At 45.8% G+C, this 26835-nt stretch overlaps 1 pseudogene; it reads right to left on the bottom strand.

The window, feature by feature from the left end:
• Window positions 1-884: 884 nt before the first annotated feature.
• On the bottom strand, window positions 885-2311 carry LOC114903786 (annotated as a pseudogene).
• Window positions 2312-26835: the final 24524 nt, after the last annotated feature.

Here is a 26835-nt window from a genome sequence, read left to right as displayed (position 1 = left end):
TTTCGTGACAATTTATTATATACTTAGTACTAAAAAGCTCCTAAATCTGAACAGTGTTGGCATTACAAGATTAGAGAGTTGTTTTGGGCTAATGATTATTATAGAAAAACACTGAAGAAAATTTCAACCATTACAATCGGTAAAGGTATAATTTTATATTTCATGAAGGACAGTGGTCATATTTAGCAATAGTCTCATTTATAGAGTATACTAACCTCGAGGTTGTATTTTGATGCTGTTTCTTTTCAATTCTCTTCTTGCAAATAACCAACAAGGCAGAAACTGCTTCCAACTGACAGTCCAAACAAAGGAGGAATCATGGCTAACCGTCTGGTTGCTAATATTTGTTAAAGGCAAATTGCAAACTTCTGAGTATGGTTCAACATCACCAAAAGGAGTAAAGTTGCTCCCTCTGACCACCTTATTCCATGAAAAAAGTGTACTTTGACTTCTAAAATGGATTTCAAAAATTCAGTAGAAAGATTTAACAACTATCAACATTTCCAACACTGATTTTTCTAACACCCAGAAACATACACTTAGCAGTTATAAGACTAATTTGAAAAACTGAATACTAGTATACAAATGCAAATTATTACTATTAGCTAGTAGGAATAATCACTTGATTCTTAATCCTGTTTATATTTAATTATAAACATAAGACTGATTTTTAGAATAGAAAGAATGAAGAACATCTCCATCATGTGTCTTTGTTCCCAATAATCCCTTTCAGATAGATCTGTGAAGTAATACAGAGCACAGTGTCGACATACCTTTCATTTCAAAGGCCAAAAAAAATGGGCCTTAAGTAGTGAGATCACTTCTATTAGGCTTTATATTAGTATCAATTAATGAGTTAATCAGTCAAACGAGTATCAGTTGATTTAATCTCGCCCAAATGAATGGGTCTCTGTTGGTTGATCAATGCAATAGAGAAACTCTGCAGGTAAGAAGTATCCAAGATATTCCACTGTGTCTGGGGTGGTGTCATAATGGTAGTGCCCACCTTCTTCATGATGACTGAAACAATGAGTGTGCTCCAACCACAAATCAAACCTTGGGTCTCTGGAGATAAAAACTGGCAAACCAAAGGAGGCTTCATCTCAAAAACGTAACCATTTATTCAAATCTTCATCAGAGTTCAATGGGCAGGAAGAAAATTCTGCTGGCATAATGTGAATCTTCACTTTTCTCTTCTGAATCACGAAAGTACCTCCCATTCCTACAGGCTTATCTCAATAATGTTTTTCAAGAGTCTGTCTTGGGCTTCCCTGGTGGCGCAGTGGTTGAGAGTCCGCCTGCCGATGCAGTAGACACGGGTTCGTGCCCCAGTCCGGGAAGATCCCACATGCCGCGGAGCGCCTGGGCCCGTGAGCCATGGCTGCTAAGCCTGTGCGTCTGGAGCCTGTGCCCCGCAACGGGAGAGGCCACAACAGTGAGAGGCCCGCATACCGGAAAAAAAAAAAGAGTCTGTCTCATACAAGTCACAAACTTAAGTTTTCCAGTTCTTCTTTTGGCTTTCACCTCAATGACCTTTCCAGGTTGGCCTTCACTGGCAAAAAGATTAGCCAGTAATGCACACCCCAAATCATGATATTTCTCACTGTATTTCTCTAGTAGGCACCCTCCCTCTGCCGAGTTAACAGGAGCAAGGTAACTTCCATTCACAGGAGGTTTGTGTTCACTTTCTGTTTGAACAACTGGCATAAACTCAGAATTGAATCCAAGAGTCTGAAATGGGCCTGCCCCTGCTCCAAAAACAAAAGCTCCAGGAAGCTGGATTTCTTTTAAGATTTTATTTAGATCATAAACTTTTTTTTATTTATAAGAGGCAATAAGTAAGGCACACCTCCTACTTCTGCAATTCTAGTTTTCCCACAGATACCTTTTACGGGAAAGGTAAGTGGCTCCTTAGTCAAATTAGGGCAATCAACTATAGACACCTGGACATCAGCAAAGTTATCCGTTAGCACCTTCTGCTGAACTCCAAACTCCGGAACTCCATGCTCCAGCAGCCCTCCTTTCCACGTGCTGCCTCTCCCCTTCTGCGCAGGTCCTAAGCAGAGGCCCCGCCCCACGCTTGGACGTCGCCCCGCCTAGGCCCCGCCCCACGCTCCAACGTCCCGGAAACGAAAGAAGGCAGCTGGGAGAGGCGGGAAGCGGGTCTCTTCCGGCTTGCGGGAACCCACGGGTCCCGCGTGAGGCCAGGGACGCGGATGCAGACTTCTGGGGCCTGTCGCAGGCCTGGATTAACTGACACACATGGCAGAGAGACGCCAGCTCCCAGGTACTGCCCGCCACCGTCCACCATCTAGGGAATGCGGCCGGGGACCCCCTCACGCACTACCCTGGGAGCGGGACGGGGCTGAGAAGAGGAGAAACACGCAGGGATGAGGCCTGACCAGGGAACGCCTGGGGGACCCACATGTGAAATCTAAAAAAAGAAGGGTGTTTTTTTTTTTTTTTCAAGAGAGAAAGAGCTGGGAAGAAGCACACTAACAGGAGACCCGAGTGTGAGCGCACATGTGCCTCCTTCCCTGCCTCCTGCACACGCTGCTGGGTTGATTACTCACCGTGGCTGGGCCGTGGGGGGGGGGGGGGGGTGGTCAGGCTTTGCCCTGGGGATTTGGGCAATTACAGTTCTGAGTGTTGAAAAAAATAGTCTCATTGCGCCCATGGGCACCTCTGGATGCTCAGAGGGAAAGGTGTCAGCAGAGTCCTCCTAGTCAAGCTGCCCAGAGACCCTGACTAAAGGGGAGAATTATGTGTATTGAACTCCCTACGTTCTCTCCCCTTTACTCCTACCCACCTCTACTTCCCAGACCCCAAAGCAAAAAACAACACAAGAGTGACAACGGTGGCCAGCTTACAGATAGAGAGCTGTGAAAAAATCCAAAGTAGATTTTCAAGTCCACCCTGTTTATGCGACTTTCCAAGTGGTTAAGTCAATGATTCCCAGCCCCGGTTTTAGGACACCCCCAAGTGTCTTTATTCCAAGGGCGATCGTGAAATTCCAAAAATAAAATGATTTTAAGTCCCTGCACTTTAAACTAAGCTCACACCTTGTACTCGTTACAAGCACACACTTTCAGAGGGAAAGAGATTGAGAAATCCAACAACAGTCTGATTCCAACAGACCGGCCACAGCAATCAAAATACCACTTTGTATTTGGGTAACGCTTTGCGGCTTTGAGAGCGCTTTCTGATTCCTGGGTTAGTGACTAAACGTGTGAATTAATACAAAAGATGACTGTTCTAGCCTCCACATTGCACTAGAGGTAGGAACGGAGACGGGCCCTTCCTCTGGCACGAAGCTATCGCTATGTAGCTATCTGTGAAGTTTCAGTCTGTCAGCGGCTGGTGGAGGTGCTGTTTGGAAAAAGCTGGTGGCCCAGGCCTGGGCGGCAGTGGCATTGCTTGGGCCAGGCAAACAGGGCTCTGCGGGGCCCGGGGTCATGGTCAAAGAGAAGGAAGGGCAGGCAGCTTCAGGCTGGCTTTCCCACTGGGCCGAGCAAGGCTGGAAGTTCTGGGGCAGCGGCGTGAGCAGCTGGCCAGGTTAGCAATGAGCTCATGAGCAGCGAAGCCCAGGCTGAAATCTGGGTCCGTTTCTTCCAGAGCTCACTCCCCTGCCAGCCTGCGGAGCTGCCTCTCGGTCGAATTCCTAGAACTGAGTTGTGTTCAGAGAAACTAGGGTCTGCTTATGTGGGGCTGCCTGCATCCTAACAGGTTGATGTTTATTTTAAAGCAACACCACGGAAATTGCAGAACAGAGAGCAAACTTTTAAAGAAAGTTTTAAAGAAAATAAATATGAGACAAAAACTGAGAGAAGCATTATGTGTCACGGAAACACAATTCAAAGAGGTTCAGAAGGCCTTCTGAAGCAAGCAGAGCTTCCTCCTCCACTCCTACCTCTGGCCTCACCCTGTTTAGCGCCGGCCCACCTGTTCACTCCCCCCTGAGGGGCTGACGTGCTATCTGCTTGTGGTTTTGATGCCTCGTGGGCAGGATGGCTCAGGGCCCCTCTCTGGAGAGGGACAACTCATTGAGAAAATGGCCAAGGGCAGAGAAACAGCTCCAAAGGCTGATAAGACCAGCCAGAAAGAGTTAGGCTGTAATTAGTGGGGTTTGGGTATCTGTCTCCAGAAATCTAGCCCAACAGGTACACTGAGTGTTTAAACAATGAACTAAAGTTAAAAACATAAAAATGCACATTATATGTGTGTTGTGAATGACATTCACATGCACCGTGTACAACTGTACTGAATACAGTTTTCCAGTCCGTACGTGAAACAATGTGGCAGATTAATAATTGTGGCAATCATATTAGCTGTAGATGACCAACACATAAAGCCACACGCTACTGTAATTTGGCAGTTTATTTGTATTTTAGGGAGTCACAACTAACGCTGCATAAGTACATCAAGGTTCACTTTATCAATTCAGGGACTGACTGTTGTATTATTTTATATTTCACTCTGAAAGATAGAATTAAAACATCTTTAGGGTAGAAAAACATATTTCAGAAAAAACTTTATTTTCTCTTTAAATTGACCATATCTGGCTATATACTTTTTTTTTTTTCGGTACACGGGCCTCTCACTGTTGTGGCCTCTCCCGTTGCGGAGCACAGGCTCCGGACGCACAGGCTCAGCGGCCGTGGCTCACGGGCCCAGCCGCTCCGCGGCATGTGGGATCTTCCCGGACCGGGGCACGAACCCGTGTCCCCTGCATCGGCAGGCGGACTCTCAACCACTGCGCCACGAGGGAAGCCCCTGGCTATATACTTTTTAACTTATTTCAGTATTTTTACCATGGGTAGTTAGGTCTAAGCAACAAAAAGGAATTGTCATTCCCCAGGATATAATATACATGATAGAAAATGACTGTCCTTCTGTATTCACACTGACACAGACAATTACAAAAGGGGCAGTCTGGGATCTACTTGATTTTCTGCAGTTGTCATGAAGAGCACATGTCTGTTTTCACTTGGGAAATGGGATACATTATACAACTCAGGTCAGAAGATGCAGATAGTTGTCACTGTTTATATGTAGCTTTAAACCCTGGAGAATGTTCTTAATGTTTTATTTCCCGTTCATTTAGTAGCTTCCATGACTAGGTTTGGGTGCATGAAAAATCATGCACCACATATTCTTAGTATACACTTTGAATAGTCAGGCATCGTCTCCAGATTTCGATTTTTCCAACGTCCTGGCAGTTTGCTACACGTCAGCGATATATGTTCATACTTTATATACTGTTTTTTGATGATTCAGGCAGATTCGGGTTATAAGTATCTTTAGGAGAACTGCATCCTTTGTTTGTTACAGAATATAGACAATGCTGCATGAATAATTTCTAGCCTAAATGGATGGCAACCGCATACTTCTACTTGCTGAGGCCAAACTTTCAGAATCATTTTTGATTCCTCTCACATTCTACATCCAAATCCACCAGACAGTGCTTTTGACTCAACCTGTGGAATATATCCAGAATCTTCCCAGGGCTCACAGCTTCCCCTGCCATCCTGGAGTGAGGCCCCATATTCGGGCACCGTCCTCCTGTCTGATCCTCCTGCCCCAGCCCTGGTCCTCTTTCAGTCTGTTTTCTGCCCAGCAGGCAGAGTGTCCCTTTTAGAGCATGAGTCAGATCTTGTCACTGTCCTGTCCCAGCCCTGCCATGGCCCACCTCACTCAGAGGGAGAGTCAAAGTCCCCACGATGGTCAGCCAGGCCCACACTCCTCGCCCCCAGCTCCACACTCTGCACCAGCCACGCTGCCCTCTCCACCCTGCCTCCAGGCCTTTGCTCTCCCTTTCCTGATAGTCACTTGGCTGGTTCCTTCACCTCCTTCAAGTATCGACCTAAATCTCGCCTTCTTATTGAAGCCTGGTGTGAATACTCCCATTTAGGATGGGAAACCGTCCTGTCACAAACCTGTTCCCCAAAACAGTGCTGATCTCCCCATGCCACTCTCCTCCTCCTCTTTCTGTAGCCCTTATCTATCACCCTTAGCAAACCGTAGAACTTGCCTATTTATTACGGTTATTGTCTGTTTTCTCCCTAAACTGGAATGTACATTCTGGAAGGCAGGGCTCTTTCTTTGTTCTGTTCACTGATGCATCCCCAACTTGATAAATACCTGTTTATTTCAAGCGTCCAGAGGCACTTGATAAATACCTGTTGGAGGCATCAGTGTGATGCCTCAATCTACCTAACGGAGCAGCATCACATGGTCGCTCTGGTGAAGGCCTGTGGGGCTGCAGCCTATCCTCCCTGCACTGGGCTATGGCTCAGTCACGTCTTACCTGGAGAAGGACCAGAGCCCAGCCTCCTTTGAGCTGAGTCTGCTGTCTTATAGATGGATTCATGGGTGCCTGTTTTTCTTTTCCTATTTAGCACCTTTAATTATCCTGAAAAACAATTTGAGTGTGATGGTAAATTAAAACATGTTTCTAACATGAGTAATTTATTCTGATGTATGTGCTTTTCCAGGTTTGCGGGCAGGGCTGACCTCGTGAGTAGACCACTCATGTAGTCTTGTGCAATTGGAAGGGTCTGAGGAAGGCCAGCTTGCCCCCAAATATCTTCCTTCTGGTGGCATGGCCCACCAGGAGGTTAATGGGCTGGAGGGACAGTTATTGAAGTTTGTGATGACTCCCACCTGGGGGAGGCAAGTCTTGATTGTTCACTTGGTTAGTGAAATCCTAAATGGTGAGAAATAGTATGGAAATGCATTAGCGAATGAGTTAAAGCTGGAAGCATGAGAATGCATATTAGAGCAATGGCTTGTTGACGGCATGCCTGACGTTCACAGTGCAGTTTTCCTTTAATGCTCTTCAGAATGGAACTTCAGCGTCTGCATCGGTCAGGATGGGGTGGGAGGCTGCGTGGTGGTCCCTGGGCCAACCTGCCTGTGTTCCCTGAGGAGAGCTGACTGGCTGTCAGCTGAGGCTCAGTTCAGAGAAGGAACGCCGGCAGTCACCTACCAGACAAATAGCAAAAGCTCTGGGCACCTGGTGACAAAGATGAACACGGCAGTTTTTGTTTGAAGGATTTTCCCAGATATTTCTGATCTATCCACCCGGAAGTTAATGCGAATGAATGCCGACCATTAGTCTGGACCAGCGGGTCTTCAGCCTTCCCCGGGAGCATTCGGGGCTGGCAGCTTTCCTACCAGACACACGATCCACTCCCACACAAATGAGGAAGGGAACAGCCTTGGGCCTTGAAGCCTACGGCTACTCAGACACGAGGCCTCGGAGGCCATGGGTGAGGAAAACAGGTCCCGCAGCATCTGTGACCGCTGTGCACAGACCGTCACCTTCTTTTCTCCCCACTGCAGTCAGGAAAGTGCAGGGTCTGGAAATGCACACAGTGAAAGAGGGGACACCCTGTTTGTACTGCGCACATCTGCGGTTTCTGAAGTGTAGGCTTGTCCACAAGTGTAACTTCTGCTACAACGCAACGTCTTTCTGCTGCTTCTCCCTGCTTGCAGCTGGGAGGCCTGGCAGGGACCGCCACTGGGCCTTTATTCGGTGGGTCTCACCAGGGCGCACGGGCACGGCCTCTGTTCTGAAGTCGCTAAAGCATTAGCGCAGGCCGCGGGTCCTGCCCTCGGCCCATCGCAGGCCTGCCCGGCTCTCTTTCCAGAGGGCGGAAGTCCTCGTCCTGCTTCCCAGTGTCCACCAGGCCACATGTTGTCTGATCCAGGAGCTTCCATCTCCAGACAGGCCTGGATCTGGGGGGCGGCGCCGCGGCAGGATAAGGAGGAGCCTGGAAGGCGCAGGGCCTGGGGAGAGGTGGAGCCTGGGCTGGAAAGGGTGTGTCCTGGGTAGGGCCTGAACTTGGAGGGGCGTGGCCTCAACTTGGGCGGAGCCCGAGGTGGGGCAGGGTAGGCGGGACCTGAAGTCCCCAACCGGCTTGGGTGGGGCCCTAGGTGGAGCCTGTATTGGGGGGGGGCGGGGTCTTGGTGGGCGGGGTCACCCTCCCTCTGTTGGCTCAGGTCCCTCTAGGCAAAGCTGCAAGTCTTATCTGGAGGGCTTTCCTTGTGGAGCGATTGCAGGAAGGGTGATGTGCTCTAGCCTTCTTGTGTTTGTCCTGTTCCTACCCTACACCCAGGGATAAGCTAACTGGTTCAAACAAACGGAGAAATGTGCCCCATCAGCGGCTCCAAGCTTTTTTCCCGGACCAGGCTCCTGGCCATTAGAGTAGATGAGACAGACACAGGCCCCTTAGGAATGAGCTGCCTTACAGGTGAGATGAACTGTGACCTTCCACGAATCAAAATGCTTTTCAATGGTTTTATGGTTTAAAAAATCACAAAAGAAATACAAGATTATTGCTTTAAAAAATCAAAATGCTGTTGTATATGGAGTAAAAAGTGAAATCCTTCTTTATATTTCTTGCCCTCCACTCCCACTGTCCACATGGGACACTGTTGTAAGCACTGTTGAAAGGTTTGGTGCACCTTTCTGGAGGTTTTCCTGTCCATTAAGTGTGAGTGCACACACAATCCACATTAAACATACACATGGTATTTTTTTTTCTTTTTCTTATGTACATAGGGCTGTAGCTTACATACTCAAAACAAAAACACTGCATCAGGAGGGTGTTCCTAGCAGTGTATTTGATCCATCTCATTCTTTTCAACCAGGGCATACCATTCCACAGTATGGGTGCAATCATGAAAACATTTGGTGGCTGTATTAGTTTCCTGGAGCTGCCATTAAAAAAAATTACCACAGTCTTGGTGGCTTAAAACCACAGAAATTTGTTCTCTCACAATTCTGCAGTCTAGAACTCCAAAATAAAGGTGTCAGCAAGACCATGCTCCCACAGGGCTCTGGGGGAGTATCCTTCCTTGCCTCTTCCAGTACTGGGGGCTCTAGGAAATCCTTGGTGGTCCTTGGCCTGCAGCTGCATCACTCCAGTCTGCCTCCATCTTCATATGGCCTTCTCTGTGCATCTTCTCCTCTTTTTATAAGGACATTGAATTTGGGGCCCATCTTAACTAATTGCATCTTCAAAGACTGTTTACAAATAAGGTCACATTCTGAGGTTCTGGGTGGACACGAATTTTGGGGAACCACTATTCAACTCACTATGGTAACCATAGGTCTTGATGGCTTCATTTTACTGCCCATTGTCTGTCCCAGTCCAAACCCAGATGGAAGAGTCATGAGGGCCCATTCCTGAAGAACTTTCCATTCATCCCATGAACAGCAATGGAATGAGCACCTGCTATGTGCTAGGCACCTAGATTAGAATAAACTGTGGGCAAGACCGAGGCTCCGGCCTCACACAGTGCAATTGCTCTGTGACAAGGGCTATGTCTGTCGTCAGAGAATCCCCATGCCTAACACAGTGCCTGGAGCTTAATAACTAAGTGTTCAATTAATGAATGAGTGAATAGATAAATGAGAGATAATAATAAAAAGCAGATAATAATAATACGTAGTGGTATGATACTGCGATAGGGGCAAAGTACAGGGCAGCCAGAAGAGCAGCTGTAATCGAGACTTTGGGCGTTAGGGATGCTTTGTTGGATGAAATAACTCCTAAGTTGGGACCTTACTGGAGTTAATTAGGCAAAGAGTGTGGGGTCGGAGTGGGTGGAATGTTCTAGGCAGAGGAAAGGGTGGCTTGGCAGCTGGAGGTGAAACAGGTGTAGAGAATCAGAAGCCATTAGCTGCTCAGGATGGGTCCTGAGCCGTCTCCGCGGGGGACAGTGGTAAAGGAAAAGCTGCAGGGCCCTCTAGAACAGTCTGTCTAATAGAACCTTCTGCAGTGAGGGAAGTGCTCTAGATCTGGTCTGTCCAAGGTGGCGGCCATAGCCACATGTGGCTAGTGAGCGCCTGAAATGAGGCTAATGTAACTGAGGAACCGAACGCTTAATTTTATTAAATTTTTCAGAATTTAAATGTAAGTAGCCACGTGTGCCAGGAGTTCTTGTACGAACAAAGCAGCTCTAGATCCTAATATCCTAACTTAATCCAAAATCACAGTTTTGTCCATGAATTCAACTTCTTCCTGTACTACTAAGTCCTTTGCTAGATTTATCTACCGTCGGGGAGCCAAACGGATCTGAGCTCTGCCTGCTGCCCAGGTTAACAGAGGCCACGTCAGGAGCTGGGTGGCAGAGGCAGAGCCAGGGCTTAGATCTGAAATGCAGTTAACATTTCTTAAATGTCTACGGTAATCTAGACACACATGACCATTCTTTGAAACACACACTGTTACTTTTAATTTAAAGAACTACGTGTAAATATGTACCAACAGTGGGAAAGACCCATTGCCTCTGGGTAGAGTCAACTGAGGATCGGAGGTCGGGAGGTCAGGGGGCAGGAGAGTTTCTTTTCACAAAATGCCCTTTTATACTGTTAGATTTAATATGAGCACATGCTATCATTAAAAGTCAACCAAGAAAGCAAAACCAATGGTTTTTAGTGATAAACAGTGGCTACTACAAAACGAAGGGAATTAGAATTCCCCTTGGCTCTGGGAGCCAGCTGAGCAAGGTCTAAAGTCAGTGAGATTTACTTGATGCACTTACTGTAGATGAGATTTTAAAAGCTCACCATTTCCCAGAGACAGTGCTTCCTAGCTGTTGTCTGGAGAGGGGCAAGGAGGCTCCCCAGATTCCATAAGAAGCGGGCAACCTAAAATGTACCCCATGCCAAACAAGCCATGAGTTGTGCCATGTTGAAACTGTAACTGGGTGAGAGAGAGTGAATCACAACTGAGAAAATGTGGTCACAAGGAGAAGTCAGGATACGGGTCTGCTGGGCAACTCCAGAGATACGTCAGAAGCGGCTGCACCAGCAGGCTGACTCGGTCCTCCAGCTGCAGCCAGACAGCCACGGCCATAAGGACCTGAAAAGGGGATACTTTAAGGATATCGGGTCTCCTTTGTTCTGTCTTTATATCCAGTAAGTAGCGTTCTTACCTTCCTTTGCATTTTGCAGTGCGTTTTCCCACTGGGGAGAAACAGTGCTGACTGGGTGAAACAAGCATGCTCAAGATACACAGGAGTGAATGCGTTAACGCTCTGCAGTGCCACAGCCAGTCCTCTGTGAATTTGGATTTCGGGGGCCAGTGTCACATATGGAAGCAACACAGGCTTGGAATGAGAGGAACCCAGCTCCCATTCTCAGCTTCTCCCCTCATTAATGTGTGATCTTGACCTTATTACTTAACCTCTGAGCTTCAGCTTCTCCTGTGCGAGATGGAAATGAGCTTGGGTAAAAATCGAGAAAATACGGGCAAAGCACTTGAGATAATGTCATGTGATAGACATTCGATAGATGGTTCTCTCTCGCTCTCCCATGTATAAATGAACATATCAAGCCATACATATATGACACAGAGTCCCCCTCAGTGAGCTGGACGGGACTCCAGCTACACGCACAGCCTCTAAGCTCCCCCAGAGTCCGCCGGCCAGCTCCATCGAGTTTATTTGGGTTTGGGACATCAGATCAAGCTCTGAAGACAGGAGCCTGGATCTAGGCAAAGTCTGCCACCGGCTGGATCTGTGACTGAGCAAGTGACAGAGCCTGCCTGGGCCTCAGAGTCCTCATCTGTCAAATCATGGGGACACCTGAGCAGGAAAGAGCAACATTGCAAACCACAAAGAATAAAAGGTGGGAGTAATGGCAGAGGAAAAGGACTCAAGTCAAAGACAGTGACACTTGCAGCGTCATCTCCTGAATCCTTCTTTCCTGTATGCTGACTGATGATGCTGCACCCAAGCCCTAGCCTTCGGTGGCCACTTCCAAGCAAGTGCACTTGGTGGGAAGGAAAGGGCCCCTGGAGGCTGTGCAGGCAGGCGGGGTCGGGGCAGGGTTTGTGCCTGGCAGGGAAGCTCCATTCAAGTTGCCTCTGTCGTGTTTGACAATGATTTTCCCTGAATGAAAGACCCTTAAAACATTTTCTGGCATGTAGTGAAATTTTAATAACTCTGTATTTTGTATCAGAAGCAAGATGTAAATGTTACTGGATCACAAGGGAAAACTCAGTTTTGTTTTACTCATTCACACAACCCAGTGAAGAGTGTACAATGGAAAGGACTTGGATGGGTGTGATTCACACTTCTTTCCCAAAGTAGGATAAGCAACAAGGCCATGTCCGAATGGACAGTGGTCATGGAGGCACATAACACTCACGTCCAGATACTGTCGGGAGGCAGTAAGATGCTCTGATATGGGTTCAGCAGGGGCTGGAAGCCAATAGCATTTGGAGAGAGGAGGGTCTGAACAATAAGGCTGTTTCTTCTCCCTGAGTCAGTAAAGACTAAAACCATTAGCTTCAGAAATTGCCTTCTTGGGCTGAGTCCCCACTCCTCCTTCCAGAACTTAGACAAAGACCTCAACTCTGTTCTCAGCTTCCCCACCTGTAACTTAAGGGCATCCTTCATCATTCTCACAGGGTTGTTCTGAGGATTAACTCAGCAAGTATCTGTAGAGTCTGGCCCTTAGTGCTTGTGAAGGTTAGCATCGTGCAGAAGAAGCAGAGGAACGGGGTGGCGGGACGCAGTGAGCCAGACGGAGCCTAAGTGGCAAAGTTCGGTTTTGAGCAAAAGCCCAGTCATGGGAGGGGAGGCTGACACATCTTCTGGTGTTCAATCAGGAAGAGAAGGTTTAATCAGTAATCACCTAGTGAGAGAGGAAAAACTGTAGGTTATTTTCATCCTTCCTCCCTCTCCTCAACATACAAATGCCACATTAATGACGTCCCCCAGAAAAGAATCCCTCTTTGACCCACACGCCCCTTCAGTTACTGAACCCTCTGTCCTCCATCCACTCCTGACTCCAGGGAAGGTCCCGCCATCTCTCCTCCGTCCACAGCAGGACTCCAGGCTGCCTCTTACACCATCCTCCTGTGCTTTCTCTTGTTCTCTCTTGCACTTGCTCCATCAGGCTTCACTCTACAAAGGCTACCAATATCAAGGTCCCTAGTGACCTTCGTGGGGCTACATCAACCCGCAATTCTTAGTCTTCCTCTTTCTTGACCAATTTGCGGCTCTTGTCACATTTGACCAATTCCTCGTCATTACACGATTGCTTTCAGTTGGCTTGGGGAACACCACACTCCCTTGGTTTTCTCCTCTGTCCCTGACTGCTGCTTTGGAGTCTCCTGTGCCGTTCTTCCTCACCCCCAAACTCTGCCCATTGCGGTGCTTGGGGTATCATGGGTCCTCTTCACTTCTGGTGATGTCATTAGTCTCCTGGCCACCGGTAGGGTGAGGTCTCCCACATTCAGATCTCCGGCCCAGACCATTTGAATTATGGTTTTCCAAGTTTATGTCCAACACCCCAGGTGAACAGGCGTCTCAAGCCTCCAGCTCTTTTTTTTTTTTGACATAGGAATACCAACTTCATTTTGTCCAGGAAGGATGTTAAAAGAAAAAATCAACTTTACTATTTAGAATCATCTTCATTTCACAAAACAAAGGACATGTTAACATTTTAAAAATAGAAAGAGCATAATCTCAGAATCAAGCCTCCAACTCTTGCTCTTTCCCCCAAAACTTGCTGCTCGTATGGCTTCTTATTTCAGTAAATGACTACTTCATGCTTTTGATTGCTGCTTGGGACTGAATTGTGTCCCCCAGATTCATATGTTGACGCCCTAAGCCCCCATGTGACTGTATTAGAGAGAGGGCCCTATGGCGAATTAAGGTTAAATGAGGTTGTAAAGGTGGAGCCCTGATCCCATAGAACTGGTGTCCTTATAAGAAGAGGAAGAGACACAGAGATCTGTCAGCAAATTCTGTCTTCAAAATACATCCAGACTTTATCTGCCACTCATCACCAACAGGGTTCAGGCTGTCGGATTATTGCAGCAACCTCTTAGCTCATCTTCCTGTGCTAGTAGGAAGGAAGGTGCCATCCACCTGGTACCTGAAAAGCTTTCCTTGGGAATGTGGGGAGTTTTCATTCTTCTGAGGTTGGAATAATCCTCGGAGAAACAATATGTGGGGTTTAAACAGTCCCAGTGGTCTCCTTGGGACTTAACCGTTAGGAAAAAAGGAAAGTTACCCAGAAAAGCAGTGGTTCCAGTGTCCGCCCAGGGTCGGCGTGGGCCCCCTGAGAGCACTTGCCCGCGATGCGGGTCACAGCCAGCCTGGCCTTGGGCCCTACATCCTCCGCCAAGCCCGCTCTAACCCCAGGAGGGAGTCTGACACTCACAATGCAGCCAAGAACTGTTACTGGAACTCCATGTTCTGATGGCTCCTGCAGAGACCGCTGACAATTTTTGCTTCAGAGTACGCTCTTCCAGGAAAAACCTTCTACAGAACAGATTTAAAATCACATCAAGTCACAAAAAGATATTCCTTCTGACAAAGAGGCAGGAGGAGCCAGGGGCTGCCTGACCTTTGGCGAGGGGTCAGCCTGGGCCTGCCTGCACCTACTTGCTTCGGTGCAGGAATTAACCCTGGCGGCTTCTTCCTCAAAGGCCAGAAAGCCCAGAGCGCTGAGTGTGCTAAGCCTACTGCCTCCCAGTTCCTGGTGGGCACTGGTTACAGGAAAGCAAGGGGTCTTTGTGTTTGGCTCCTGCCAGCTGGGACTATGAGAGCTGATTGCCTTCAGAGCGCTTCTCGTTGAATGTTTGTGCTCATTCCTTAAAACTTTCTGAAACAGGCAGTTAAGAACCGGTGACTTCAAAGTGAAATGAAAGGCATAAGAGAAAGCATCAAGGGTGTTGTATAGCAACCATCTTCAAGAAACACGAAGCACTTCACATCAGGGGATGTCTTGACATACGGTCCCCAGACTCCGGAGGCCCAGGTTGTCTTTGGTCCCTTGCCATGGGATGCTGGGTGGATATAAATGATTTGTTTCTCGTCTTTAATAAAGTACTTAAAATGGCCACAGTGGTACATGCATCTGGTTAAAAAGTTCCAGCAGCGTAAAGGCTCCGTGAAGGACCACAGGCTTTTCTCCAGCTGTCTCTCCCCTCCCACCACCCCTCCTCCTCTCTTGGTTTTTATCAGGGGACTTTTAGTTTTACACCGTCATGGTTCATATCCACGTTTGCCTCTAGAAACACAATGAAATGTGGTGCTCTGTCTGTAGATTTATTCCAAATGTTTCAAACATGTAAACAGTGTTTGATATGCAAATGTAAAGGTCTTTTAAGATCTTTAGGCTCTAACTCTCTGAGGCCTGGGTCCCTGTGTGATTACCAAAGAAAACCCTGGCTTGGCCCATTCAGTTATCTTCCAATCGTCCCCTTTGGGATGGCAGGAACCATGCAGGCAGCAGCAGATCCCATCATGTAAAGACTTCATTCTGCACGTATCTGCATGGCTCCAGACCAGGTTTGCAAGGCACACGCAGATGTTATGCAAGTACCTGAGGTAATTAATGACTACTCTTGCTGGCTGCCTTGCAATAAAATTGGGGAGAAGGGCTCCACAGCTCAACCCCATTAGGTCACCAGAAGGCCCAGTATCTTCTTCTAAGCGTGAGTTTAGGGCAGAAGAGCTGGCAAAGATGGAAATGTAGGCTTCTGGGTAGCTGTCAGGGCCTGTTGACATCACCCCGCAGAAACTGTAAAAATAAAATAAAATAAAAGTGAAAAGATTTCCCAAAGCCTTTGACAGAAAAAGTACTTTTTAATCAGATGCAGAAATCCTTCTCAGCAAACAGTGGTGCTGAAGCAGCCACACTCAGGCCACAGCACGGTGAGGGCCAACGAAGCAGGACCTGCTTTCAGTGTCAGACTGTGGACCCAGGTTTGGTTCTTGGCTTTGTTCCTTATGAGCTGTTGGGTCCTGTTAACTTACTTCCTCTCTGTAAGCCTGTTTCCTAAAGTGTAGGGGTACCTGCCTTACCCTTCTTGTGGGATGGTGAACCTCCACGCCCAGCAGGCTGTGCACGGCTGGTCACCACCACCCACCTCCTGTTCCCAGGAGATGTTCATGTCTTCGCTCTGGTCCATCCTGTTTCAGGCAGGGTTGAGCCAACACCTGCAGACAGACCTCGTCTTCAAATGCATATTTTTTTTTATCATCTTTATTGGACTATAATTGCTTTACATTGTTGTGTTAGTTGCTGCCCTAAAACAAAGTGAATCAGCTATACGTATACATATATCCCCATAACCCCTCCTTCTTGTATCTCCCTGCCACCCTCCCTATCCCACCCCTCTAGGTGGTCACAAGGCACCGAGCTGATCTCCCTGTACTATGTGGCTGCTTCCCACTAGCTATTTTACATTTGGCAGTGTATATATGTCCATGCCACTCTCTCACTTCGTCCCATCTTACCCATCCCCCTCTCCGTGTCCTCAAGTCCGTTCTCTACGTCTGCATCTTTATTCCTGTCCTGCCCTTAGGTTCGTCAGAACCATTTTCTTTTTTTTAGATTCCATATATATGTGTTAGCATATGGTATTTGTTTTTCTCTTTCTGACTTCACTCTGTATGACAGACTCTAGGTCCATCCACCTCACTACAAATAACTCATTTTCATTCCTTAATATGGCTGAGTAATATTCTATTGTATATACGTGCCTCATCTTCTTTATCCATTCATCTGCTGATGGACAATTAGGTTGCTTCCATGTCCTGGCTATTGTAAATAGTGCTGCAGTGAACATTGTGGTACATGACTCTTTTTTTTTTTTTAATAAATTTATTTATTTTTATTTTTGGCTGCATTGGGTCTTCGTTGCTGCGTGGGGGCTTTCTCTAGTTGTGGCGAGCGGGGGCTACTCTTCGTTGTGGTGCGTGGGCTTCTCATTGCGGGGGCTTCTGGTGTGAAGCACGGACTCTAGGTGCGTGGGCTTCAGTAGTTGTGGCATGCGGGCTCAGTAATTGTGGCTCGCAGGCTCTAGAGTGCCGGCTCAGTAGTCGTGGTACATGGCCTTAGTTGCTCCATGGCATGTGGGATCTTCCCGGACCATGGCTTGAACCTATGTCCCCTGCATTGGCAGGCGGATTCTTAGCCACTGTACCACCAGGGAAGCCCCTGTTGGAAGATTTTTAATCACAGTTTCAATTTCAGTGCTTGTGATTAGTCTGTTTATATTTTCTGTTTCTTCCTGTTTCAGTCTCAGAAGGTTGTGCTTTTCTTAGAATTTGTCTTTTTCTTCCAGGTTGTCCATTTTATTGGCATATAGTTGCTTGTAGTAATCTCTCACGATCATTTGTATTTCTGCAGTGTCAGTTGTTACTTCTCGATTTTCATTTCTGCTTCTGTTGATTTGAGTCTTCTCCCTTTTTTCTTGATGAGTCTGGCTAATGGTTTATCCATTTTGTTTATCTTCTCAAAGAACCAGATTTTAGTTTTATTGATCTTTGCTATTGTTTTCTTTGTTTCTATTTCATTTACTTCTGCTCTGATCTTTATGATTTCTTTCCTTCTGCTAACTTTGGTGTCACTTTTGTTCTTCTTTCTCTAATTGTTTTAGGTCTAAGGTTAGGTTGTTTATTTGAGATGTTTCTTGTTTCTTGAGGTAGAACTGTATTGCTATAAACTTCCCTCTTAGAACTGCTTTTGCTGCATCCCATAGGCTTTGGGCCATCGTGTTTTCATTGTCATTTGTTTCTAGGTATTTTTTTAATTTCCTCTTTGATTTCTTCAGTGATCTCTTGGTTATTTAGTATTGTATTGTTTAGCCTCCATGTGTTTGTAATTTTTACAGTTTTTTTCCTCTAATTGATACGTAGTCTCATAGCGTTGTGGTCGGAAAAGATACTTGATACGATTTCAATTTTCTTAAATTTACCAAGGCTTGATTTGCGACCCAAGATATGATCTATCCTGGAGAATGTTCCATGAGCACTTGAGAAGAAAGTGTATTCTGTTGTTTTTGGATGGAATGTCCTATAAATATCAGTTAAGTCCATCTTGTTTAATGTATCATTTAAAGCTTTTGTTTCCTTATTTATTTTCATTTTGGTTGGTCTGTCCATTGGTGAAAGTGGGGTGTTAAAGTCCTCCACTATTGTGGTGTTACTGTCGATTTCCTCTTTTATAGCTGTTAGCAGTTGCCTTATGTATTGAGGTGCTCCTATGTTGGGTGCATATATATTTATAATTGTTATATCTTCTTCTTGGATTGATCCCTTGATCATTATGTAGTATCCTTCTCTGTCTCTTGTAATAGTCTTTATTTTAAAGTGTATTTTGTCTGATATGAGAATTGCTACTCCAGCTTTCTTTTGATCTCCATTTTCATGGAATATCTTTTTCCACCCCATCACTTTCAGTGTGTATGTGTCCCTAGGTCTGAAGAGTGTCTCTTGTAGACAGCATATATACGGGTCTTGTTTTTATATCCGTTCAGCCAGTCTGTGTCTTTGGTTGGAGCATTTAATCCATTTACATTTAAGGTAATTATCGATATGAAATATGAATATTCCTAGTACCATTTTCTTCATTGTTTTGGGTTTGTTATTGTAGGTCTTTTCCTTCTCTTGTGTTTCCTGCCTAGGGAAGTTCCTTTAGCGTTTGTTGTAAAGCTGGTTTGGTGGTGCTGAATTCTCTTAGCTTTTGCTTGCCTGTAAAGGTTTTAATTTCTCCGTCAAACCTGAATGAGATCCTGCTGGGTAGAGTAATCTTGGTTGTAGGTTTTTCCCTTTCATCACTTTAAATATGTCCTGCCAGTCCCTTCTGGCTTGCAGAATTTCTGCTGAAAGATCAGCTGTTAACCTTGTGGGGATTCCCATGTATGTTGTTTGTTGCTTTTCTCTTGCTGCTTTTAATATTTTTCTTTGTATTTAATTTTTGATATTTTGATTAATATGTGTCTTGATGTGTTTCTCCTTGGATTTATCCTGTACGGGACTCTCAGTGCTTCCTGGACTTGATTGACTATTTTCCTTTCCTATATTGGCGACGTTTTCAACTATAATCTTTTCAAATATTTTCTCAGTCCCTTTCTTTTTCTATTCTTCTTCTGGGACCCCTATAATTTGAATGTTGGTGTGTTTAATGTTGTCCCAGAGGTCTCTGAGACTGTCCCCAGTTCTTTTCATTCTTTTTTCTTTATTCTGCTCTGTGGTAGTTACCTCCACTATTTTATCTTCCAGGTTACTTATCTGTTCTTCTGCCTCAGTTATTCTGCTATTGATCCCTTCTAGAGAATTTTTAATTTCATTTATTGTGTTGTTCATCATTGTTTGTTTGCTCTTTAGTTCTTCTAGGTCCTTATTAAACATTTCTTGTATTTTCTCCAATCTATTTCCAAGATTTTAGATCATCTTTACTATCATTACTCTGGATTGTTTTTCATGTAGTATTCCTATTTCCTCTTCATTTGTTTGGTCCGGTGGGTTTTTACCTTGCTGCTTCATCTGCTGTGTATTTCTCTGTCTTCTCATTTTGCTTATCTTACTGTCTTTGGGGTCTCCTTTTCACAGGCTGCAGGTTCATAGATCCCGTTGTTTTTGGTGTCTGCTCCCAGTGGGTAAGGTTGGTTAAGTGGGTTGTGTAGACTTCCTGGTGGATGGGACTGGTCCCTGTGTTCTGGTGGTTAAGACTGGATCTTGTCTTTCTGGTGGGCAGGACCGCATCCAGTGGGGTGTTTTGGGAAGTCTGTGAACTTAGTATGATTTTAGGCAGCCTCTTTGCTAATGGGTGGTGTTGTGTTCCTGTCTTGCTAGTTGTTTGGCATGGGGTGTGCAGCACTGGAGCTTGCTGGTCGTTGAGTGGAGCTGGGTCTTATCATTGAGACAGAGATCTCTGGGAGAGCTCTTGCCAATTGATATTATGTGGGGCCAGGAGGTCTCTGGTGGTCCAATGTCCTGAACTTGGCTTTCCCACCTCAGAGGTTCAGGCCTGATACCAGGCTGAAGCACCAAGACCCTGTCAGCCACACGGCTCAAGTCACCTTTGCCAGCAGAAGCCTTCTTTCCGCTGTCCTATCAAGGAAGCCAGTCAGGGGGCTTCCCTGGTGGCGCAGTGGTTGAGAGTCCACCTGCCGATGCAGGGGACACGGGTTCGTGCCCCAGTCTGGGACGATCCCACATGCCGCGGAGCGGCTGGGCCCATGAGCCTTGGCCGCTGAGCCTGCGCGTCTGGAGCCTGTGCTCCGCAGCGGGAGAGGCCACAACAGTGAGAGGCCCGCGTACAGCAAAAAAAAAAAAAAAAAAAAAGGAAGCCAGCCATTCCCAGATTAGGAAAAAAATCTTTACGCCCGTGGCCCAAATGAATATATTTTTTTAAACTACAGTCATTCTTTTAAAATATATATATAATTAATCTTTTTGGCCACACAGCACAGCTTGCAGGATCTTAGTTCCCAGCCAGGGATTGAACCCGTGACCCCTGCAGTGAAAGTGCAGAGTCCTAACCACTGGACTGCCAGGTAATTTCCCCCAATGCATATTTAAAACTAGAGTTTCTGCAAAGAATTCCTGCTGTCTCTCCATTCTATTTTTGCCGACTGGGATTTTTAAGTTTCAAGATATTTTACCTTTCCCAGGTGGGCTACAAATAATATCATACTTTAACATCTTGATGGGCAATACCATAAGCATTTAAAGATATGTGTCTTAATCTCAGCCAATGTGAGCCTAAGTGAGTCGGAGGGAGATGGAATTGATAAAAATTCTGGTATTTTATGATTATCTAATAAGATGGAGATCCCAGAATGTGTGTGTGGGTTCCAAATGAGGCAGCATAATACCTGCATGGACCTCACTTTAGTGCTGGCATTAATATCTTGGCCAGGTTTTTAAAAGGTGTCCATAAATAAGAAAACCTTTATAAGATCCTTCCAGTTTCTGTTGAGTGTGTATAAGTACATAGAAGTGATACTAGAGAAAATACAGCTATCTCAGCCACTAAAATTTGTGTGTGTACATACATATTTCCATTTAAAACCCAGTGAAAATAATTGAAATAAAGGAGCATTCTGGATAGGTATCAATGTAGACAAAACATACACTGAATTGCACCATCATTGCTAAGTAAATAGTGCAGTTCAGAATTAATAAGTGATAAAATTACTCCGTTGCTTTTTAACTCACTTGATGTTTTAAAGTTCTGTTTCTATTACAAACTCACTGAAATACTCAGAGAAAACTCTCAAGGCATCTTCAAGCTGACTTTTTTATAGCGACTAAATGAAAACTAACAGCCAGGTGCTCGGAGTTCGGAAATCCAGGCACTGGGTTGTTCTGGCCTTTTTGGTGAGTCTCCTTTTATGACAATAGCTGCAAATCTCTTTTTTTCCTTAATAAACTCTTTATCTAGACATTTTAATTTATTTATTTACTTTTTGTTGTTGTTGTTTTTGTTTTGCGGTACGCGGGCCTCTCACTGTTGTGGCCTCTCCCGTTGCGGAGCACAGGCTCCGGACGCGCAGGCTCAGCGGCCATGGCTCACGGGCCCAGCCGCTCCGTGGCATGTGGGATCTTCCCGGACCGGGGCACGAACCCGTGTCCCCTGCATCGGCAGGCGGACTCTCAACCACTGCGCCACCAGGGAAGCCCTATTTATTTACTTTTGGCTGCACCACGCGGCTTGTGGGATCTTAGTTCCCTGACCAGGGATTGAACCAGGGCCCGGGCAGTGAAAGCACTGAGTCCTAACGACCACCATGGAATTCCCTAGTAATTTTTAGATTTACAGAATTATTACAAGGGTAGCACATAGAGTTCCACACACCCTTTGCTTAGTTTCCTCTATTATGACCATCTTATATTAGTGTGATATATTTGTAACAAATGGCGAACCCATATTGATATATTATCATTTGAGTCCACACTTCAGATTCCCTTATTTTTAAACTAATGTCCTTTTTCTGTTCCAGTGTCCCATCAGACACCATACTATATTACTTGTCATGTCTCCTCAGGCTCCTTTTGACTGTTACCTTTTTCAGACTTTCCTTGTTTTTCTTGACCTTGACAGTTTTGAGGAGTATGGGTATGGTGTTTTGTGGAATAGCCCTCTATTAGGATTTGCCTGATATTTTTCTCACAATTAGACGGGGGTCCTGGGTCCTGGAGTGGAAGGTAAAGTGCAGTCCTCATCACATCGTATCAAGGTATGTGCTCCCGACATGAATTATCACCAGTGATGTTACCCTTGGTCATCTGGCATGAGGTAGTGTGTATCAGGTTTTTCCACTGTAAATTTACTTTGTTCCCTTCCCTTTGTATCCTTTTTTTATTTTTATCAAAGGAAAAACATCTCTCTCCTCACTAAACTCATCCATAGCATTAACTTTGTACCCATGGAGATTTAGGATGCTAAAGTTTCCTTAAGGATTTAAGTCTCTGGAAATCCCTGAGAATGATCTTTTAAAGATACTGATAGTGAGTCTGTTCACACCTTCCGTCTAAGATGTGATGGGTAGTAGTGGTCATACTCTGGTAGGAGCACAGTGGAAAAAAATTTCTCAACCTAAGCACCCAGCAGGTGTGGAAGATACGCATTCTTGTGGCTCCTTAAGTTTACAGTTAGCATTGTTACTTTCTCCCTGTGCTGCATGTGAGTTCTCCCACTTTAAAAAGAAACAATTCATTCTCTGCAGTAATCAAAACACGTTATTTAAATAATCTTCTGTGTTCTCCTATATTCAATATATCTTCTGGCTAATGGCTGTCGAAAACTTAGCATATTTCCTCTCTTATCTATGGTAGCTAGATTATCTGGTGCAGCCGAGCAGTTTCTGAGAGTGGAGCCAGGTCAGATGAAAGAAGCAACAGGAAGATGTTTGGGAAGTATCCTATGGCTGCATCCCATGTCCATCCTGTCCAGTTGTGGTTAAAGCAGAAAGGGATTTAGTATAGGGTATTGGCTGGCTGAAAGGAGCATTGGGAGGACAGAAGAAGCAGACTCTGGGCTGAGCTGCCAGCTCCCACATTCCAGCAGTGGGTGAGAGGGAGTCATCAGTCCAACCACATCAGAAAGCTGCCTGCAGAACTGGGAGGCCTCCCCTGGAGCGGTTGGCACCAGATCCACCCAGTTCGGCTGCAGTGCACACTGGCAGGCTGGAGGCCCAGTGCCCTGTCTCTACCCCACCTAATTCCATTCTAAATTCAAGTCTTGCATGAGTGCACCCAATTAGCAGCACCTGAATCTCACGTAGAACCCTAGCTGCTCAGGAGCTCATGAAGTGACCTTTCCTGTCCTGGCTCCCAAGACAGGAAGTACGTTAGAGTGAGGCTGGAACACAAACACAGTGAGTAAATCCCCAGTCACACCCCATAGCCCTACTAGCATTGCTCTTCTGACGGATAGGGTAGCATCACTCCCAGGGCCAGTGAGGGGAGGTGCTGGTACGTTCCATCAAGCCCAGAAGACTCCGCTTGAGAAATGGAAGGTGGGAGCTGACAAGCGGAGTGAGTTACGCAGCCGAGACCTTAGGTGCAGTCCCAAAGGGTGAAGTGCGGAGTGGAGGGCCGAGTGTCGGGGTCCCCACGCAGTGGGAATCTAAATCAAAAGAAGGGGCAGACTGTACGTTTTCATTTCCACATTGCCTGTGATTAATTGTTAATGGCTTCTTGGAGCACCAAATTAAGAATTTCTAGGTTCAGTGGAGAAGAAAGTTGTGATGTATTAGGAATATCTGCTGTAGGCACAGGTAGGGGTGACTTGAGTGTAAAGTGTTGACCATCTTTTTCATGACCGTCTCAGAACATCAGCAACAAGAAGTGAGCATAGGAAACTCAAGCTGTTGCTTCTTGTGTCCAAGAAGAAAGAGGGTGGGGTGGTCAGGGGACCTGAAAGCTGGAGGTGGTTAGAGGTCCCTCGCTGAGAGAGAGAGAGAGAGAGAGAGAGAGAGAGAGAGAACAAGATGGCAGCACAAGGTCCTTCCTGGCCTGGAGGACGGCTGTACATTTAACTTTACAGGGAACACCATGAATGCAATACAAAATAATACGCAACTATTCATCTTGAAGTTAGCAGTGAAAGCATTTTTTTCTTTTTTTTTGGCAAAGGGATAACCAAACTATGTTTAAGTGCACATGAAAAGGAGTGCTGGTAATTGACTTAAATAATGGAAATATCCGTCCTGAGTTGACTCCTAGTCTCAAGTGACGTCAGCAGATGATGCAGCCTCGTCCTCTCCAGCCTCAGACCCGACAGCAGCAGGGGGCTCCGCAGGGCTTGCCCCACACCCTGCTGAACAGCTTTAGACTGTGGTTCAATGAGGCCGGAATTCCGCATACTCCCATTATACTTTCCAGTTCCATTAAGAAAAAGAACAATATGAATTACAGATTTTTTAGACACCTGCACAAAACGACTGAAATGAAAGTAGGCCAGAAGTGGCTCCACAGAAATTAACTCTCAGTAATTGCTGAGAGCAATTAGTGGCTGAATATTTCCAAATTGTTTTAGGATGCTTGAAAGGTTGTTCTCTAAAGTTGCTCAGACAACCCACTATCAACCTTATTTTTCCTTTATATTTTTTTCTCTCACTTTTCTCCGCTTTTTCTGTCTTCACTCCTATATTATATGACCACGATTGACGGGGCTGGCACCAGATCCACCCGGTTTGGGGTGACAATACAATACAAAATACCATTTTCATTTCAAAATATACAATGCCATTTTCATATGGCATACTTGGGACCTGCTTGGGGCAAAAAATAGTCAAACTGGGTAAGTATATAAAAAAGCATGTAAGGAAAAATATGCAACTTCCTCCCCATACTCATCCCCAGAAGCAACTACTGTTAATAGAGGCATACTTGCAAAACATCTTGTCTACAATGAATAAAGCTTTTTGTTCTTTCCTGTGGCTATAGAATTTACCTTGTCCTCTCAAAGAAAAATTTCCTCAATCTGTTTGTTATATTAACCAACAACCGAGTAAGTGAGAGAATGCTTTTTAAAACATCAGATTCACTTTTGTCTACCTATTATCTATCTATCTATCATCTGTGTACAATACACATACACACAGACATACAGATACGTATAATACAACCTTTAAAATGATCTAACTTAAACATTTTTTATGAGGATAGAAGCAACTATTAAAATCATAGCATATTATTACAACTACTGTTACCAGTTATACTCAGGGTTCCTCGTGCCTGGGTCTCCATTGCTTACAGGATCCCCATCACTCATGGCCCTAAGGAAGCACCCATCATCTCAGGCTCCCTAGGAAGTCTTTCCATGTCTCTTGATGACATTGTTATTGCTACCTGCTCCAGTACCTACCTCTTCATAAAGTGTTTATTACTTAAACAAATAATGATTTAAATTTGATGAAAAATTGCTCTTCAACTACATTTTAACGATGGCTCCAGGGTGTGAGTGATGGGCAGTAAGTCAGGCTTAGTGCGTTGTCCAGGACGACCCCCCAAGCCCGAGTGAGGCCATTAGGCGTGAGCTCCCTGTGCGGTCTCTCTTGTAGCCTGGAGTCTTGTCTGTTTTCTATAAAATTCAGAGTGCATTTCCAAAGCCCTGAAAATGAAGAACAGCACACAGCGAAATCTCTGAAAGTGCCTCTGTGGATCACAAATCTAATTAGTGTCCAGTCAGCCCTGCCTGTCCCGAGACGCCCCACATGTCCAGTGTTTCTCTCCCCACTGACTGGGGGCGCCCACGCGGCAGCCCACCCGGTGCCCTGACCTCCTGCATCTGCTCACGTCCTTCCCCAGCGTCACGGTCACGCCTGCCTCTGGGTCAGAGGAAGAGCATCTCGAAAGCTTGAGGGCGTGTTTCTTAGAGATGGAAATTGGTCTTCTTGGCCTAATATTTTATTAAAACGTTTGTTCTTATATATTTTGTTAAGAGAAGGCTCCTTTATTCATCAAAACGTTTACTTTGTGGCCAGTGCAGACAGTTGGCAACTGTCAGCTTTGGCCTTGGTAGCTGCTCTGCTCTCCGCATACACTGGAAGCTGGGAGCAGTTCTGGCTCCTTCCTTGACATCCGTGCACTCAGGGGGTCAGTTCTAACCCAGAGCAAATGGCCATGGAGCCTCATCATGGAATCGCCTCTGCTTGCTCTGGGTCCACTATTAATACTGGTGTTAAAGAAAAGGCAGAATAAGAAACGAACTTACGGTGCAAGGGGAAACATCTAGTTGTTTTGCTTAAAGAAAAAGAAGTTGGTGAGATGGAACTAAATCCAGATTTTCTTCTTCAGTGTTCAAGAATAGACTTTAGAATCTCTGTCTCTTTCTTTTTCTTAGAACAGGTATCCCAACAGTTTCTTGTAAGATCCCATTTTCCACGTGATCACCTGACATCCTGTAACAGATCAGGGTTCTTGTAGGATAGACTTTTCCTAATAAGCTAAGTTGGTTTTTTTTTTTAAACAAAATAAAGGGTTACCAGCTTCCTCCTTTGTCCATAGCAGATAATTCCACGTATTTTAGTTGAAAATCTGTGAGTCTTTAGGACTCAAATTTCTGTGGAAGTATCTTTCTACCTGTGTACATTGAGACATTCAGCCAAACGTGGATGGCCCGGGGATAGGAGAGGCCTGGAGGCCCATCCTGGGCTCACGTCAGCCAACACAGATGAAGACGGGGCTGGGGAAAGGGAAGCGTATCTGAGAGACACGTTGAAGATGGAGCTGACACAGTTGGCAGCTGACAGGGCAGTGGGTGAAGGCGGCCTGGGCCTGGGTGACCAGCATGTCTGTCACAGCACTGACCCAGCACCAGGGCGCCTTCATCATATTCCATCCCACTCACCAGGATGTCATACATCACGAAATGACAGGGCTGGGATGAGACCAGGCTTTCTCAGATGAGCCCAGCCCTCCTCTCAGGCTGCCACGCACCCTAGAGAAGGCCCTCAGCACTGCAGTCGCCCCCCACTTCTGCCTCCCCTCCCTGCTTACTATTGATATTTCCCCTGCTGTATGGGCTCCCCGCACCCATCATGCTGCAGACTCTGCCCCAGT

The sequence above is a fragment of the Monodon monoceros genome, unplaced genomic scaffold, assembly GCF_005190385.1.
Source record: "Monodon monoceros isolate NGI ecotype Baffin Bay Population unplaced genomic scaffold, NGI_Narwhal_1 Super_Scaffold_21, whole genome shotgun sequence".
In the NCBI taxonomy this organism is placed as follows: Eukaryota; Metazoa; Chordata; class Mammalia; order Artiodactyla; family Monodontidae; genus Monodon; species Monodon monoceros.
Note: the sequence above shows the minus strand (reverse complement) of the source record. Positions and strands in the feature narration are given on the sequence as shown.